Genomic DNA, 19,773 nt, shown 5'->3' with positions numbered 1-19,773 from the left:
TTGAGAGGCTTCTTGTTTAATTCGGGGATGAAGGGACAAGGAAAAATTTTACACTTTAATCCTACTTCTTTTTTGTCTTTCACTTTATTTGTAATTTATCTGCGGACATGTATTAATTATAGCAAAACTGGAGAAGCAGTTAACCTGATGAAGGGCAAAACTAATTTCAGCATGACCTGAATTGATTTGGAGCAATGGTGACTCTAGAGAAATACAGCAGATACTTGCACTTACAAATGTAACCTGTTAAACTGAAGGTGTAAAATGTGGCCAGAGACACGAGTGAGTGGTCTCCCTGAGAAGCTGCTAGAGGCTAAGATATTCTAGTGTATTATAACTCTCTTACAGATTTCTGTGAATCTTTGAGCCTAGCTGTCAGCAGAAATATGGCTGCGAAATATGCGTGATACAGGTAAATACTGTCAGCCTGATCCAGTGGTGAGCCCAATGTGTCTGCAGTTGCTGGGGTTAATGTGCGGGCATAGCTCTGAAAACAATTACAGCACTACCCTCTGATCTGCGAGATGGCTGGTTCGTGGACAAGCTGCTTATTCAGAGCACTGGTTCAAATCAGGGCCAAGTCTGGATTGACCAGAAGTCCCTTCCATCTGCCGTTGTATGTCGGTAACCTCTGACACCAGTCACAGACAGTTGTTCAGTTCCTGGTTACTGCATGCATGCTTTTCATGTCCCCATTACTGTGGTTTCATTGGGAACTTGGACCTGGGGCATAAGTGTGCACATGGAGTTCATATTGCTTGCAGCAAAGGTAAAGTGTGTGTCTGGGGAATCTCTGTTCCTGTCCTTACCTTGCTTTGTGCTCCAGGGAGCAGCAAGGCGAGTAAATTTGAGGAGGGATTGGCATTTTACTGCAGAGATGAAGGGTGGTTTCTGCTATGACCTTGGCAGGAGATTTTGAGTGAATATTCCAGTTCTCAGCATTTCTCCTGTAAAATCCCTCAGTAAAAAGGATGCATCAACTGGGTTGTACTGGGAGGTTCTCTGGGCTATGTAAGTAAACCTGTGGTTTAGTTATGAAGAAACGCAGCATGGAAGGGTGTCGATGTGACCTGTTGTTTCCTGTGCTCACTTATTTTTTGGTGATGTGGTTGTCACGTGTTCCAAAGTCCCCTATATGGTTGAGCTTAAAATGAAATAACACCTTTACACCTGTTTTGGAGCACTAATTACTGGCAAAAATATTACTGGCTTATTACTGGGCAGGAAGGGAAAATGAGGTTTTCCTGACCCACATGTTGTCAAAGTTGGATTCTTTGTCAAGTCCTGGGATTTGAGATGAGTTTCAATCAGTAGCATGCTGGGGCATTTGTTATCCACGTCACAGCCTGAAACCCAGCCTGAAGCTCGCAGCCTGAAACCTTTTTGTCTAAAGGCTCTCCAGGGAAATAGGTGTCTAGGCACTTACTCCCTCCTTCCCTTTTTGTTCAGCTGAAGTTGCATAGCTGTCTGCCCTATGGGTAAGGGAAGGATCTGGAGGAAAGTGCGTGTGCCCTACTGGGATAAGGGAGACTTGTCGCTGAGCGTGCAAAGCGACTCTGCTGGCAGAAAGGGAAATCGATGATCTGTGCTCGGGGAAGCCATTGATTTCCTGCGCCGCCAGGCAATTGCTGCTCCGTTTCTCTCTGCCAAAAGCCTGATCTCCCAGATGGTGTTGGGGCCACGGTGATGGATTTCTTTATTGCTAAACTCAAGCTGTGAATGATTACTGGGAGGAAATCCGTGGTAAATCCAGAATTTTTCCAGTAGCGTTCACAGTCGGGAACTTCTCCTGCGGCTCTTGTTGGAGCCAGGAAGGTTCTGGAAGACCCTGGGTTGAGTGCTTAAATCTAACAAATCTGTGATTAAATCTTTCATCGCTAACTTAAAAAGCAATAAAATCTTAAAGCTCTGAGCAAGAAAATAATTTACTGAAAGGATAAGAGGGTAAAGCCTTCCTAGGATTATTTATTGAGAACATAACCTGGAAGACAAGCTATTCTGTATCATCTTCTCTTGGGAGTTTTTTTGGGGCCAACACAGGAATTGCCCATCCATGGCAAAAATTGCCACGAGTCCCATATATCGTCAGTGCAGGTGAGCCCTGAGGTGTGCATACAGTTGTTGGGTACTAGCATAAGATGCCTCAGACCCCTCAGAAGAAAGTTGTAGGGGTCAGAGTCTTAACTGCTACCCAAGTTGGGCAGTTGTCCTGTACTGACGCTAATTTGAGTAATTGAGTAAGAAAGTTGTTTATGTACCTTGGTAGGAAGAAAGTTCTGTGCCATCCAGCTGTTTTCCCCATCTTAGAGCCTCCAAACCTTCTTGATTTTGGAGAATTACTCACTTTTGTTACACTTCATGTCTTGTTGGTGTTCCTGAGAATGGCAGAGCTTGATCAACAAGGTGTGCTGCGGTAACCCTTTCCATGTTTAATACTGAAGTAGCAGGGGGAGGAAAAAAACAACCTTAACTGATCTTGTCTCACTGGGTCAGTGGCAGTTCAGGGTCTGAAACTTGATGTTTTCCAGTATTAGGTAGAAGTTTGCTTTGGATTTCATGCATTTAATCTAGTATTGTTTAATATATATATATATATATATAAATTAAATTAAAAAGCGATGGTTAATCATTTATTTGCATTTCCTTATAGCGCAGGTCAGACTCTGTATTTTGACTTCAAGGTTTCTGAGCCTTTTAGAAAGAAATTTAATTTGCACAAAAGGGGCACAAGATACAACTGTCATCTGATCATGTAGGACATTGGTGGCCAGCCTTTAGCACATCCTCTCAGATGAATTATTAATGGTTCCTCAGAGAAGGATGGGTTTCATACTGTCTAGAATAGCACATGCACGTTTTCATGGACATACTTAAAACTATCCAGGTGAAGGTCTAGAAGTTTTCTCCTTATCAGCTTTGCTGTGTAAGGAAAACCAAAATAGAATGAGTAGGTTCAATGGCTGCCTGTAGGAATTCAGATCATGAGACTACTCTTACTGGATTATATTTTAGATTAAAAGGCGGTTTAAGTGCATTAAGTCAACACTTAAAATGCCTTTTAATATTCTCATGTACTTGTGCAAGGAACAAACACTTTCTTCTAGCTAAAACGTGCCTTGTTTTCACATGATTGTATCATGACAGTTTGGTTTTTAATCTTCCCTTAGCAGAAGATACCATTTTTAGTTTAATGTGCATTAAGATACAGTTTTGTAAAAAGGAAGCATGTTGGGACAATGCAGGTGTCAACGATACAAGCTGCCCTTGGAGATAGAGCCACGCTGCTGTGTTGCAAGCTCAGTTCTCTGGTGTCTGTATAATGATGCACTTCTAGAACAAAACCGAGGAATAAAATGGGAGAATATTAATGAAGGTCAAACATAATTGCCATTTGAAATTGTGCCTTTTTTTGAGTGTTGTAGTGTGTGTATTTGTATGAGGTATTTGCAGTCTGAGTATTTAGCCTAAGACTGGTGTTTGGACAAAAGCGCTCTATCACCTTGTACATCCCCCATTTGCTTTTAGAAGAACAAACATCTGCACTGCAGTGGGACCTGCTTATTTGAACAGGTGGTTAGTGTAGCTTAACTACATGCAGTTATGCAAATTATTTGTCAGTTTAAGTATTATGCAGTGGATTTGACTCCAGACAGACAAGTGGTCAGTGGCAGAAACACCAGAATAAAAATCACGATGTGATTAATTTTTATTTTGGAATATGTTCTTTCAAATAGGATTAATTTTACAAATATGAAATACATCTACTGGAACTTGAGGACGTACTTCGTAGAAGCGTGTGAGAAGCATAGTGTGAAATGGGAAGCGAGTCCCTTAATAGCCTTGTTACAAGCCATTAAATAGTTTATGTAAAGAATTGTGACTTGAAGAAAAGGGAGAATTACATTGCTGGAATGCTTGAAGCTTCCTCATGGAGTATAATATGTTGGTTTTGTTTTTTATTGGAAACCTGCTGGAAGAGTGAGTCGTTAAGTTTGGAAACCATTTCCTTTAGAGTTCTGTCTGCAAAGGCACCTATATTTTAGTTTTTAAAGAAGAATTAGCACTGATGCTTTAAGAAAATGAACTCTCGAGAAAAAGAAAACAACTGTTTGCATCTACACCTAAGCTAAGCACGCCCTTTTTTATTGTTTTTTTTCTTAACAAGTGGAAAATGTTTGGTAATCATGCCTGCGTTACACTAAATTCTTGGCCAAATTGTCCTGGCCAAATTGTCCTGGATACAGAGAAGCAAGGTAGGTATCAGGCATGGAAAAATGTTCTCTACTTCACGTTTGGGTACCTTATTTTTCAGAACCATCTAGACAAAACGAGCATTAAAGAAAATAATACTTAAGTGTAGCAAGTGACTTGTTTTATATGTGCTCTAATTCTAATTCACATCAGCATTTGTAATCAGTTCCATTCCTGTTACAGAATAGGCATTTAATCTTAAGGGTGACAGGTTGTGCATGTTATTTTTACTTATTCTTCAGTTGTAGTTACAATTCACTTGAGATGCATGCAATGTGAAATTACTCCTGCATTGAAAGATGTGGACAACAAGTGCTGTTTTATCTGCTGTATGACCCCTCTTGAGCACAGTAACTGCAACCTGTGGCTTTTACTGGAGGCATCGCAGCTCCCTGCCAGCCGCAGGCATGGGGCGGTGTTGATTGACTGGAGAACCATGCTGAGTTCTCTGTGAGGTGTAGCTGTGCAGATACTGATTACTTGGAGAAGAATATTAAGAAAGATGGCTTCTGCAGATCACACAAACATTTTAGCAGGGAAGCAACAGCTAGGGAAACTTGTCTGTATGTTTTAGAAGTGGTACTTTGGTATTGTACCGCCACCTGGCATGTTCCAGGTGTGGAGCTGAAACCCAGTGTGCTTACTCAGTACAACCTGCTCCTTCACATGTGTTTATACGAGAATCCCTTTATACCCTGGAAAATATCTAAGCTGCCTAACCTTAGATGTGACATTTAGGGCACTATGAGGGAGATGCTGATGGACTATCATGAGAGATGCTTTCCAAGAGCAAAGAGCGTCTCTCAAGCTTTGATTGCAACTCATTTTCCCTCCTTCCTGCCTGCAGTGTACTTAATCAACAACTTTTTTCCTTCTCAGGAAGATGAGTCATTCCTGGCTTTGGCCTTTTGAAACTGAGTTTTTGGGAAAGGACAAGAACGACGGCTATTTCTTCCTCAACGCTAGGGAAAGAGGCCCGCAGATGCTTCTTGCAGACTTGATAGACTGAAAAATTAAAGCAAAAATCAGTGATGAAAATCACCTATCTCAGCAGGTGGTGGTAACCTCCGGGGGTCTTGTAAGATTCCCGTGATACCTATTGAGAAAGGTAGAGTTGCTTTGTAAAATGGACTTTAATAAGAAAGAATCAAAATCTGGTTCAAAATATGCCAAAGACATGGAATGGATAAACAATTTGCTGGCAACTGAAGTTAATCCTGGTGTTAAAGGAGAGCTGTTACAGGTCCTTGAGCCCTCGTGACTCTGAGCAGGCTGTTTTGATGTCCCATTACGACATTGACTAACAGTTTTAATTGTTATCCAGATAAAACCTTCTGTAAAGGAGTGAACAGAAGCACATTCCTAACTGAAAACAGTGCGTGCGTTCATTTGTCTAGTTTTGGTTCCTGTTAAACTGAGACTGACAACTGTGTTGCTCAGTCTCTAAAAGCCCTCTCACAGTGGAAGTTTCCAGGGTTGCTGACTGGCATCCCGTATGAATTGTAGGCTTACTCTGAAAATTAGGAGAAAATTCCATCTTCCACAGCCTTTAGGTTGGCTTTCATGCCATGCAGGAGAGAAACTCTTACTAAATGAAGAAGACTGAAAGCTTGCATGTCTGCTTCAGTATGCTTTAAGCATCACAGAAGTTGACCTTACTGTCCTATAAAGGCATCCAGCTATTAGAGAGTTTGTACTTTGGTACGAAGGAGATAATCCAGTAACCCAAAGTTCTGAATGACTAGACAAAGTGTCCTTTTTCTACACATCTGGACTTTGCTTCCTTTCTTTTAGTGTGCAAAACAACTGAGAAGAGCTTCTTATCAAGTTAAATTCTGATGTGTGTCTTGCAGACTGGTGAGGGGTAGGGGAAAAGCAAACAGAAGCTATCTCCAACTGTATGTTTTTGATGGTGGTGGTTTCGTGTGTGTGCGTGTGTGTTTCATGTTTATTTTTGTTGTTCTTTGTTTTGGGGTTTTGCTTTTTTCTTTGTTTTAGTGAAAGAAGATGTTGAAAAGCACTTAACATTTCTCTGAGTATTTTGTGACAGGAGTGAGTTTATTGGTGGTGACCAAAAAGTTTCTACTGCCCAGTAACGTGCAGTCCTTAGGAACAGTTTTGTGTTCTGTCAGCAGCTGAAATCTTTCTGGTAATGCTTTGAAATAGTGGTCTTCCTAAACTTTGTTCTGCTCACCAGTCCCGTTAGGATGCTGTATTTCATGACGTTCACTGAATGAGCTGAACTCGGTGGTTTGAAGACTTTACAGTGTGTGTTTTCCAAATGTTGTGTTCACTGGAATGGCTTTATTTTTGCTCCCTGTGGCGGCTGTTGTTAGCAGTGTTTTTTCATTGGTGTAGATAAGTGTGGCGCTTTCTTTTTCTTTCTCTGTAGTGGTAGGATGTAGTAAGACTGTAAAAAGGGGTAACATCTTGGATATATTGGGTTCTTTCATTTCCTTCTGAAACAAGTTGTTACAAGAGGATCGAGAAATTTCAGTCTCTTAATTGCATTTTAAGAAGCATCAAAAGAACTTTTTTTTTTTTTTTTTTTTTTTGTAGCACCTGTTTCTTTCCACAGAAATTGACTTGTCCTATAGGAGAAATTTTAATACTCTATTCAGCTAATTAGTATCTAGGTATTTGCTTGTTAGTCTAGGCATTTTAGAGTAATTCTGATTGTCAGGTCTTTCCTTTTTGCACCAATACTTGGAAAATCTTGGCAGTCTGTCTTTTGACAACGTTGAATTACGAAAACTTAAGGCTGATAACTCTTTGCAGTCATACTCAAGTTTGAACAGCTACCTAAGGCTTTGTACAAATGCATCTTTGTTTACTTATTTCTTTCCATTTACATTTCTCTTCACCATTTCGCCAAGCTGTTGTGTAAAAGGAAATTCTGCAGATGATCACTTTGTAAATGGTGTAATTGATACTGGCAAAACAATCTTAGAATTATGGATGGTGCAAGGAATGGCAGTGACAGATGGCCCAACTTTGTGCCTTGTTTTTCTAGTTGAGCTTTTCACTTCAGAAACTGGGTTCATAAACTTGTCAGCTGTGAAGCATCTTATTTTCAATATTTTCCAGCTTCTTAAGCCATGCACTTTGCTGTCTCCTATAGCAAGTGGGAAGAGACACAAATCTCTTCAGATACTCCACATATTTATTTGGAATTGCTTCGTACAGTTCTTTTTTGTGTACAGAGTGAGTCCTGGGCACTGACTGACCTCTCAGGTGCTCATCGGATTAAAGAAGATGAATCCAGACCTCTCCTAAACAAACCTGCAGTGTATAGAAGTTTGAGATACAGTTCTGTTTTGTTCTCTTTATTTGTGTCTGAGGATTCTGGGGTGAATTTTAGTAGAAGTGGGACTGAGACTTAAAGTTTTCATCCCTGAACATCCTTTAAGTACTATCAAATCAGTGAAGGACAATGTATTCTTCCTTTTTCTACCTCCGGTCCCCTTTAAGCTTGAAACCAATTTGTTCAATCTCGTAGGAAGTATTGCAGTAATCTCTTCTGAATCTATGTCCCTGCTACTGTGTGCCAGTTCATGGGGGCAGAATGTCCAGACTCAATCAGATTTAGGAACTAATACAATTACCAGTAGGTTAAAATATTTCCATTGTACTGAACGCAGACAGTAGTTCTCTGAAGAGGGCTTAAGCTTCTATAAATAAGTTAGCCTCCTTTGAGACTGTTTTCCTGTCATGGGTTAATGGTATGTAACAGGAATTGAAAGGTGTGTACCACGTGTAGTTTGTTCTCAACTTCTCATGAAAACTTTCCATTGCTATTCTCCCCTCATAAACTTTAGAAGTAGGTCAGAACACCTGCTTCAAGGAGGCATTTGGCTTGAGAATGCTGCTGAGGAGGGAATCAAGATTCTTCAATAGGATTGAAGATTGAACTCTTGAAGTTGCAGATGGAAGAGCAAGAAGTCTTTGGGGACTTGAGGCATGCAGTGCAGAGTTACGGTACTTCACACGTAGATAAAAATGAGAACAGCTGGGTTTGGAATTATCAGAGATAAGTAAGCTCAACTTTAGAAAGCAAGACAGAACATTGTAGTATGCTCCTAGCGGAACCAGCAAAGCATTATAGGGCTTTGAAGTCAGGGTTGCAGGTTATTGAAAATAAAGCTCAAGTAGTTGGGGCTGATTGCCTCTCCTGCATCAGTTGTTCTGGTCTGGTGGATTTGGTTTTCCATTAGATGTTGGATCTCAGAAACTTCTTTTATGTAAAACTCAGAGCTTTAATGGCTTAAAACTGTAAGAGACATTTGCTCACTGAGTGGAGAGTGAAATCTGAGTTTGAACTGGTTTTAAGTATCTTTTTGGCTTGGTTTAAGCCATGATTTTTCTTAGAGCTGCCAGACAGTAGGGGAAGATGGGGTGCATCTTGTGGAATAGCTGAGGTAGGATGCCTTAGATATAAGCTTCTTCCCCACTTTTTAAACCTTAAATGAGTGTGCTGACTTTCTAAACAGAAGAATGTTTGCTGTTTAAAATACTTCACCTGCCTTCCCTTGCAGCCAGGTTACGTTTCTGTTTTGCATTAATTTGAATGGCAGACTGCAGCTGCTGCTATATAGCATGCGTCCAAAAGCTAAACCTTTTGATACTTCCTGTATTCTAGTTGTCCTTGAATTATCCTCCTGGATCATGTTGCCTGTCTTGATTTCTTATCTGCCTCTGAATCATTTGTTTCTGAGGGTTTTCTCCTTCATTTTCTTTGAGATTTTAATTGCTCGTTTATATGCTTCCTGTGTATTTCAGTATTATCTCTTCTTTTGTTTCTATTTAGAACTCCTCTTGATGTGAAATCTAGTAAATTCTGTCAAATAGCAGTTTCTTTGTATTTTTATTTTTTTTTTTTAGTGTGTGATAAATGGTCTCCTGAATGCAGCACTTAGATGCTGTAATCCATCTCTTTGGTTCTGTTTGTACATCTTATGTTCGTACAATCTGCTGTTTCTACCTGTATGAAATCATTGCTTGGATCTTATACCCTTATCTTACTAACAACCTGAGTCATAGCTAATGCAATATATAGTGGTACACTTATGTGCACTTGGGAGAGGAAATAGCTGAGAAGGAGGTGAGTACAACATGCACGTGTGGTGGGAAATGGTCCTGGCACACTGGACACTGATAATGCGGAATGCTCTGTTCACATGAGAATGAATTTGTGCATGCAACAATTCTGTCTTAAAAATTAAAAGGTTAAAATACAGAAGCTCATGATTATGAAAAAGTCCATATATGACATTGTTGATTCTGATATAATTAATTTTTTTGTGCACTTCTTGCTGTAGCTACATGAACAGGGTCAGTGCAGCAGTGGGAGCATGATGGTGGTAGTAAAGATTACACTCAAGAAGTTGGGTCTGGGGTAAGTGCACCTGGAGTACAAAAAAGCACTCTTTCCTGTTCTGTTGTTTTACTCAGGTGGTAAATGTTGCCATCTGAAATGGTAGTACACTTCCATTAAAACTACCTTCTCTGCACCAGTGCATTCAGTTTCCTAAATATTCCTGAAAAAAGAGAAAGCTTATAAGATTTTAGGAAAAAAAAATGTTTAGACGTTTCAGTTTCTAAACCAGAACATATCTGTTCTGGGGCAGGTTGAGGAGCATTTCAAATACTCTGGAGGAATCTATTTTAAATAGAGTATGATCTTGATGAATTGGGAACAAGGAGTGCAATCAGTGTGAAATTTAATAAGGCAAAAATCAAGTAGTTAATATAGGAAAGAATAAATCAAATGGCCTATCAGAAATGGAGGAACAGAAACCAGATGAGAGTGCAGTAAGCATGGTATGTGAAGGTTTTTAACAAAAGAAATGCTGAACATGCATGGCATTGCTATGACACGATGGAAAAATGCAGGTATGTAGGGAAATGGGACCTTAAAATTAAGGAGTGTTTAGAGTTGTTCTGTTGATAAGGATTTTTGTGAATGCAGTTGCTGAGATCTATCTGCTTTGTACATCAGACATAGGAAAGCTAAAATCTGTGCACCTTAGTTACGTGAAGACCATTATGCTACTATTAGCATTGATTGTTCCCGGCATGGTGAGCAAAGACTGAGGGGCACAGAGTATCGAAGTGGGTGAAACAGTCTGAGAATCAGGAAAATTGGCACTTGGACTTTCTGGCTTAAATTTAGAAATGAAATCTTAAGACAAGCATTCGGTAGCATGGACGTGCCAGCCATCTTGGTCAGTTCCCACTGGGGCTCAGTTAACACAGGACCAAAAAGAAAGAAAACCTTTTATAGCTGTGCATATGTGTTACAGCAATTAATGAAATGGCTGATATTTTCAGTTGAAATATTTGTCAAAATGGAATGCATTTGCCAAATAACTTCTGGCTTTCGATAAAAAGCTATTCACTTGAATGTCTTTTTTTTTTTTTTTTTTTTTTTTTTTTTTTTTTTTTTTAAATTCAGACAGCTTTATTAAGACACGAGCAAGAAGTAATGCCATGCAGCTCAACATCAATTTTAAAACAATTAGTAGGTTTTGAAATTGGGACCAAGGGAGCAAGTAGATGAAGATGTATTGGAGTCATTATAGATTAATAGTATCTGTAGGAATAACACCTTCTTGAAAAACGTTTTCAGCCCGAATTATATTGCTGCTTTATTTAAGCCTATTTTAGCAGTACGTAATTGTGGAGTCCTAGCATCTAGCTGACGATTTTTTATTCTCCGGTCGTTTGGGAGATGAGGGATGTAAGGACAATAAAAGGAGGAGACTTTTCCTTTCTCTGTCAGTGGCACTTCAGGGGAATAGCTTTTAAATGTGGCATCCCTGTAAAAATGAACCCAACCTACCTGCAGGTGGAGGAGGGCTGTCCTAGAAAAGGAGATGAAGCTCTGGTTTCTCTTGTGCTGAGTCCAAGTGAATGCCAGACATCTCTCACAGCGTACAGTAGGAACTGCTCTCCTAAATGTTACAGAAGGAGGGGGAGAGGAATAATTGAATGTCATATGGTTCCTCTGTAGGAAGAGAAAAGCTTTAACAGCACTTCCTCTCTTACAAGCAAATAATCAGGAGGGTTACTGAAGTAAGAAGCTCATGATCTGCAAAATGAGTTATATGGGGGCTGTACTGATGGAAGCTTTTCACCAGTGCCTCCAGTAGCTCTTCCAACCAGTTCCTCCCCTGGGTAGGGGAAGCTCTCCCTTGCCCTTTAGTTTCAAACTGAGTCATTTTATCCTGCTGCTGCACTGAAACAGGAATGTTACGAAGTTATGCAGTCATCAGACTGTGTGAATGTATATTTGTATATATAATATACATGTTCATGTATGTGTGTATATAAATATATATATTTAACATTTCCAAGCAGCATGTCATGACTGAACATCATCCTGCAATTTTGATGTGACAGGCAGCCTTCCAGCTCCAGAGTTTCTCCCTAAAAAGAACCTAGATGGAGTGTGGTTTTGCTTTTCTCTATCCCAAATTAATAGCAGTGTGTTTGTCCCTCTTCTGAGGGAACAAAGGCTCACTGACGATGTGTGACCAGCTCCTGGGAAAGTAGATGTTCCTCTATTTCCAAGATGTAACAAGTAATTTACAGTCTTCCACTATCTACACAATTTATGATGTATCCAAGTATTTATGCTAGATTTATGAGGGTCTGAAAAAAAATGTCAGTTGTAGACAATTCTCAAGAGTTAAGTTGGCAAAGCCTTAGCTGAAGCTAAATGAAGGCTTTTCTAACAGCAACAACAAAAAATTACCCGACGAAGGGCTTAGTAGCCTGACTTTGATTTGTTCAGTGATGGAACCATAATATGGATTTTTCTTCCTTTCAGTTAGCTCTTTTCTGTATGACTTTGAAATCCTTTTCTGTAGGCTTCATATCCTCAATCTTCCTTTCTCAGAATAGATATAAGTGCCATGAATAATAGCATTCTGAGTCAACTAGCTAATGCTAACAGGTTTGTAGTGTTATGACACAGCCAGTAATGAACTAAATTAACCAAGGTTGTGGGTTTTTCTGTATTTTTTCTTTCCTTCCTCTCTCTTGTAGTGCTCTCATTCATAAGACTTCAAACTCTCTGGAGACTCTCTTCTTTTGTCCAGGCTAAAGCTATTTACCAACATGGCACAACAGCTGGGCAAACTGTACTTTTAGTTTCTCCCTTCTTATGAGTAGTAAAGGAAACTGTAGTAAAGGTTGGGGAGGAGGCAAACGTTACTAGGAAGTTAGGGGGATTATTCTATTATTACTCCATCACATTTATATGCAAACGGTCTGCCACTTGCTTCAAAATATTTGTAAAAATCTTCTCAGGCTATGGAAAAGCTTATCATTAATGGAATCGTTTTAATGGTGCTGCTTTTGATCTGTTGAAGTTTGCTGCTTTTATATTAAAAAATAAAAAATGCAGAAGTCACTTTCAGAGGTGTTGGGGGAAATGTTTGTTGCTTGCGTGTCAGAATGCCCAAAGATGCTTCATCCAAGGAATATTTTAGGATTAGCCATGAAGGAACTGTTAAAAAATAAGCACTAACATGCATAATCTAATTTCAATGTACATCTTTAGCTACCTTGTTCCAATGAGTTGATAGTTGGATGGCAAATTGGAGTTAGTTTTCCTCTTGAGGCTGAATACCTCTGGGTAAACTGAAATCTTGCAAACAGTAAAGAATGAATTTGTTGCTCAATGTTTTGGAAGTGTCTTTAAAGTATAATGCTGTCAGAGATAGCCAGATGGTGGAGATTTCTTGTCTGACTTCCTGAGATCATGGGAAGTTGAACAAGATTTGCGAATAAACCTGGTTTTCAGCAGAGCAGAATTGTGACTGCCTGGTGCAGAGTGTGTCTTCACCTGTTCCTGAAAATGGGAGATGTGCAATGATGCACTTTGGTGAAGTGACAGAACAGCTGATGTGCTAATAAAAACTACTTGCACTTGGGCATACAGTCTGTAAGGAGGCAAGAATGTGTGCCACCCACCTTTTTTGGCTAAGGTGACAACAGCTCTAATTCTTCTAAGGCATCCAAATACTTGAAGTATATAAACAGTTCCGAGGTAGAAATAGAGGAAAAAAATACCCAGCTATCACACATCTGGTCTGCATTCACAGATCTTCTGTTGTCTGGTGTGCAGTTAACAGGAGTCAAATTCTTAACGTCGTCTTCTGTATCCCTAGGTATCCCTACTATATCCCTGTACTCATAAGCATATCTCAAGGTTTTAGATCCCAAAGGCTAACTCAAAAGTTATTTATTGTAGTTTTGTTGGATCTCTGCAGTAGAGAGAACTTCGCAGACAATATTTGGTATGCCAACCCTTGAAGCTGTAGGGGATAAATCTATAAACACTGCTTACGTTTTAAACTCTCTGGAGAAGGTGTATGGAGTAGCATTTCTCTGGAGGGTAGGGTGAGAGTCTGGTGGGAAATAAGCTGTTGGTATGTAACGTAAAGCACTGGAGAAATTTCTCACAAGCACCCTATGGTTCAGAAATTATTTCACTAGTGATGGAATTTGTACAGATTTTTTTTGTTGATGTACATAGATAAGGCGTTAAGCTAAGAGAACTTGGAACATGGAAGTGAGGCAACAACACTGAATTATGCTGGAGGAGGTTTAGACTGGATATCAGGAAGAATTTCTTTGTGGAAATGGTGATTAGGCATTGGAACAGGCTGCCCAGGGGGGTGGGGAAATCCCCATCCCTGGGGGCATTTAAGAGAGAGGTGGACATGGTGCTTAGGGACAGGGCTTAGCAGGGGACTTAGTGTTAGGTGAATGGTTGGGTTTGATGACCTTGAAGGTCTTTTCATGATTGCTTAACTGGGATGTGTATATATTTATATATGTACTTTTTTTCCTTTTCACAGTAACTGTTTGATACATAGTTTCTCTGGAGCAGCTGCTTTCCTTCAGCTTCAGTGAGTTTTACACACCTGACAATCCTGGTGATGATCACCAAATTTCAGTGAGAATACCAGTTTTCACAGCTCATTGAGCAGCTGTGGATGAACACATTTGTAGGACTAATCTTGCTGATTTGTAGAAAGCCTCAAGAGCAGAGCAGAAATTACATATTCTTTTAAACTTACCGATTTGTTCAGTTTCAGTTTGGTTTCCCTAGGAAATAAAGCCAGAAATGATTTATTTTAGTCCTCGTCAAACACATTTGGAACCTATTGGTCTACTAAAGTCTAACCTGAAAGAGCAGCTGAAATTTAGGAGTGGCTTCAATGACTCTGTGGGATTTTATGGCTCAGGTTGACACCCTCAGTGCTGTGAGCTCCCTGTTCCTTCTGCAGAGGTAAGGCAGGCAGAAATCCTCGCTCCGATGCACTATTTGGCAGTAGCCAGGTGCTGATACAGCACAGAAGGTACTGACCAGCCAGTCAGTACCCAAATAATTACCAGCTAACCATAACCAGTGGAAGTGTCGAGGAGGATTGGAAGGGAGCTGGGGTTGATGTGGCATGAGGAGAGCACGTGCTGCGCTGTTGCCTGCGCAGGGTGCCTGCATCTGCCCTTCTGCCGCTGTGCGCAGATGCACGTGGGCGCTCTCCTCCTTCTCTCTTGAGTCTGTTACACTGAGTTATGTGGCCTGGCTGGGCTGTTGAATGTGTTAGTTTTCTCTTTGAAGACAATGTGTTTTTTGGTTTGGCTTCATTTCTTGGGAGACGCAGCATGTTCTTTTTCCCCTCATTCACTGGTAAAAAATAATAATAATAATAATAAATAAATAAAAAATTCCTTGCATGTGCTCTCCTCACATGGACATACACAAAATGTAAATGTAGCTGAAATGCTCTCAGGAGATGATTGTCCCAGGTGTCTCTTTATCTACTGAAGAAGGTAAAATACTTTCTCCTAATACTAATGAATAAGAAGTGTGAATGAACATCCTTTCCTCAGGTGGGCTCTGGTGCTCACCTTGTGGGTACTTGTTTTACCCAGCCAGCACATGTCCCGGGCACAGCCCCAGCCAGTCGTTCCCTGCCTTTGCCCCTCAGCCTTCCTCTTCCCTAAAGGAGAAACCTCTGGCTGAAATGGGAAGGGGTCGTTACCATCTGTGCTGTAAGTCTTCAGGTGTATTTGCCAACGGGAACCACGAGGAGCAAGGGCCTTCTTGCTTATTAACAAGAGCTGTCAGTGACTCCAATTTTACTACAATTCAGAGCTTTCCATGATTTTTTTTTTTTTTTAACAACGGGAGTTCTGTAGGGAGTGACACAGGGTGTACCCACCCTATTTCGGTTTGCCTTCTCAGTTGCTTTGTTTCGGAGTTTTTATAAATTCGTCGTTGCCGTTTCCATGGCAGCTCGATGGTCTGCAGCGGTTGCCAAGGAGCCGCTCCTGCCTCACAAAGGACAGGGACACGGCTGCCCGCTGGTGACTTCATTCCTGGCGCTACGAGGGGAAGGCGTAAGCGTGGTATGCTTTCCAGTATGGTCTCCATATTGAATGCTAGTAGGAATTTTTTCTTCCTATTTTTAAGTGTAATTAAGGTGTTTGCTTCCCTTTTTAATTCAGCCATCACAAACCTCCTGTTACACGAAGCTGCGGGACTCCTGTGGTCCTGCAATAGATGCACGAGGTGTAAGAGTTACATACACATAATGCAGTGGAAAACGCATGTTTCGGGGACAGTGTAACCCACTATACAATAAGTTGTGTGATTCTCTGGCTTAAATTGTAAAAATGTGTTTTTTTAAGATAACAAATTGCCAAATATGTGATTTGCAGAAAGCAATTAATGTTACAGAATCACAGAACTGTAGGGGTTGGAAGGGACCTCAGTAGATCATTGGGTCCAACCCCCCTGCCAAAGCAGGTTCCCTAGAGCAGGCTGCCCAGGTAGGCGTCCAGACGGGCCTTGAATATCTCCAGAGAAGGAGACTCCACAACCTCCCTGGGCAGCCTGTCCCAGTGCTCCGTCACACTCACCGTGAAGAAGTTCTTTTGCATGTTAATGCGGAACTTCCTGGGCTCCATTTTTTGACCATAATGTTGTTGTGCTCCATATCCTAGCAAAGGTAGAATTAGAAGTGAGTGCTACTAAGAATGCTCCTGGACACGTGGTTCCCTGGGCTCTCTGCAACTCGAAGAAGTATTTTCTTATTTGACCTCTGGTATAGCTGCAATCTGGTTTCCCATCTGATCTTTCTTTCAAGAAGCACAAACTGACACCTGTCATCAATTCATCAGTTTTCTAAAATGCATGCGGATAGAGGAAGCATCTTGTGACTCATACTTCTGCCTTAGTGCAAAGTTTGATTTTGGAGGTTGTCTTCCAGCTGTTAGTTGTATGGCTGTGAATTTGAGTACATGGTCTCAAAGTAGTTCAGCAATTTGTTTGGTATTTTACAAAACAATATATTTGTAAAGGAAAATACTGATTTGACTTTTAATTGTGTAAGTGTAAATCAAGTCTTTAAACAGTACATGGATTTTTTATTAATACTTAAAATGTTGTCCATAGCACATAGACATAATAATAAGTTCAATCCCTTGAGAATGAAAGGATGAGACACTTTGGCTCTTCCTTACAGGCTAATCTAAAAACAGAAGTAGGATCTTTTGATTTTTAGTACAGAATATGTAGCTTAGATTTAGTCTACCTCTTCTTGCTGATTCTCTGATGAAGTGCCCTTACAATACAGTGTCACATGAGCGCTGTTCACCGGTGGTTTCGAGTCAAGTAGTATTTGGAATATCCACAGGGTGGGTGAAGTGAGTATTGTGTAAAGCAGCAGAAATGCAGATACTCCTTTGCAGTAGAATGGCTATTGCATGGTGCTGTCTGCCCACAAGCGTGTAAGACAAGGCCAAGTGTAGCTCTTCTCTCCTGTAGCTAAAACGCCAGGAGGAATTTATCATCATAATGCTTCTTTCTAATCTTTCAACTTCTCCATATATTCTGAAATTTGCTGGTGTTTCTAGTTCTGTGACTTAGGCAAAAAGCTAGGTTACCTGCAGCCACGTTGCTTTTGTAGGTGCTGAGCAGAGCCTAGCCTTTGGGTAACTGAGGCCAAAAAGCACTTTATAGTTTTTCACAGCTTTTTTTAAAGCCATTTGTTACCCCATACTAGTTCTGCTTAAATGAAGCAGTACACTGGCAGGATAACTTGCAGGATTTTATTATTATTATTTTGACTTTGTTTAGATTAGTTTATGAAATGCTCTGACCTTAGAGGACTGGAGTTTAGTTTCAAGCCAGTCAGTGCCTCTGTGCAGTGTTCCCAGCTTGATGGTTTACTGAGAGAAGCACAGTTTTATCCTTAACTGCTGTTAATCATCTTTATTACTGAATTTATTATTTTTTTCCCCATAACATAAATGGAGAAGTGCACAAACCTTTCCTGTATTGCAGTAAAAATAACATAATGTTTGCCAGTGAGGATATTTGTAAGGAAAGCAATAGTGCAGTCGGCTTGGATAAACCTGTTGCAAATCCCTGAGCCCTAACTTGACCTGAGATCACTGTTAGATAAACTAGGTACCAGATGTCAGATGCTGTATTGCTGCTTAAGCAAACCAACTATGTTTTGCAAGGTAGGAATAAAGCAGAGAGTATGGTATTGATATTTCACAGTGTGAAAACTGCCTCCAACCCTGTTTTGCACATAGTTATCTATGATCTGAAAGTTTTGAATAGGGAAGACAGAATGCACTGGAAAATAAAGGAGAAAGTTACCTATCTTTTAATTACTGCCATAAATAGCAGCCTATCCTTTGTACTTTCTCTCTCTTTCAGGTACTGTATTCCATGATACAAGCCCTACAATGTTCTTTAAAAACCATTTGGGGATTATTAAATGGGGAACATTGAATTCTCTTTCTGTATAATGCACTTACAATAATTTGCAGTTGCCCAAATAGCTTTACAAGTCACTCGAGGCATGATTTACTTAAAAATTATATGAATCAATTAGATACTAAAACATACTTAATGTACAAGTTATAGCACAGACTGATAAAAGCGAGGTAACTAGATTAAGTGTTTGACCTAAAATTGTCCTTCTGAACCAGATGCAGGGCAGTGCAAGGGCTGTAGGCTGGGTGTAGATACTCTGAACTGTACCAGTAGTTTCTGAAGAGAGAGGTTGATTTGAGAGCCTGTGATTGCTGTCTCAGTATTTATAAAATAAAAATATTTATTATAAATATAATTTACATGAGAGAAAAGGATGCTGAAATATTATTGAGCACTACTTCCTCTGATGCTGTTAGACCTTTATTTAAATGAGATCAGCCATCCAGATGGTATTGAACCTGGCCAAATTGGAGAGATTTTTTTCCCCTCCTCTTATATAACAGACTTTAAAATCCAGATTTGATACCCCAAATCCACAGAAATGTTTTATGTAAAGTGCATGTCCTCTGTTCCATCTCTCTTTATTGCGTACCCTGCCAAAATCACTGCTGAATACTCGCATGAGTATCAGTTTCTGAAAACATCCTTATTTTTGCTATTTTTGTAATGGCCAGAAAGGATGTATCCTGGAATAGGACTTGAATGGGGAAGCTCTTAATTGCCCACTTCGGTACAGCTTTCGGTACAGTGAAGGAACATTTATGTTAAATAGTACAAGTACCTTGTAGTTCAGTCTCATACGAGAGGAAGTGAATGGTGGTTTTAGCACATCTGCGCTGCCTAATTAATGTGGCTTACTGTAAAACATGTCTTAGTCTGAGCTGAAAAATAACCTCTTTTTATATGGCCTCCAAAGCATCTGGAAAAGTGGAAGAGACACTAAGTATAACTGTGACTACTCCACAGGACATCTTAAAATTTGCAAAACTAAAGCTCAGCTACAATCTGTACCATGTGTTGGAACTGGGCTGCGAGAGAAAATTCTTTAGACTGGTAATAGATCCTGAAGAAAGGAATTCAGCTGACCAAGTAAATAGCTGCCTAGAAATCTTTCTTGGAGAGGTTGCCTTGTAAGAGTAATTTGGATGAATTTTATCACAGAACTGAGACTTGCTGAAATACCACTAAAAATCATCAGGTGACTGGAGTTTTCCTTTAGTAAGTTGTCAGTAGTTTCTGGCTAAATAGAATCACAGAATGGTTTGGGTTGGAAGGGACCTTAAAGACCACCCAGTTCCAGATCTGTGTGTGCTACCTTGTTATTTAATGCTCCACAAAGGTGTGATGAGCTTTGGGTACCCTACATAAAAGGACCTTCTATAAGCCGTTTTATATAGAAGAACCTTCTGTAAGCTCTGTAAACCTGATATGATTAATGACTGCATGTAGGTAAGTGTTGGCCTTGTTATTTCTGCATGTTAGGTAGCCGTGTTGATGTTCCTTTACATATTACTCATTTTCCTGCAATATTAAACAAGTTTGGTTGTGCTAAGCTAGACCTCTTGTTTTGAGTAACAGAGATAAAGGAAGATGCCCTCTGCAAGGTAAGGAACAGAAAGAGATCAAGTTTTTTTTTTTTGTTACTAAACTTGTGCAAGTTTTGCCTTTGAGAATTTTATTTATTTATTGATATTTATGTTGTGAGGCCTTAA

The 19,773-nt window shown here is 40.0% G+C and overlaps 1 protein-coding gene across 3 annotated transcripts in view; it reads left to right on the top strand.

Moving 5' to 3' along the window:
- DCLK1 (doublecortin like kinase 1) overlaps positions 1–19,773 on the top strand; it is a 238,149-nt gene that overhangs the window by 15,156 nt on the left and 203,220 nt on the right. The window lies entirely within an intron of this gene.

The sequence above is a fragment of the Aythya marila genome, assembly GCF_965140915.1.
Source record: "Aythya marila genome assembly, chromosome: 1".
NCBI lineage: Eukaryota > Metazoa > Chordata > Aves > Anseriformes > Anatidae > Aythya > Aythya marila.
Note: the sequence above shows the minus strand (reverse complement) of the source record. Positions and strands in the feature narration are given on the sequence as shown.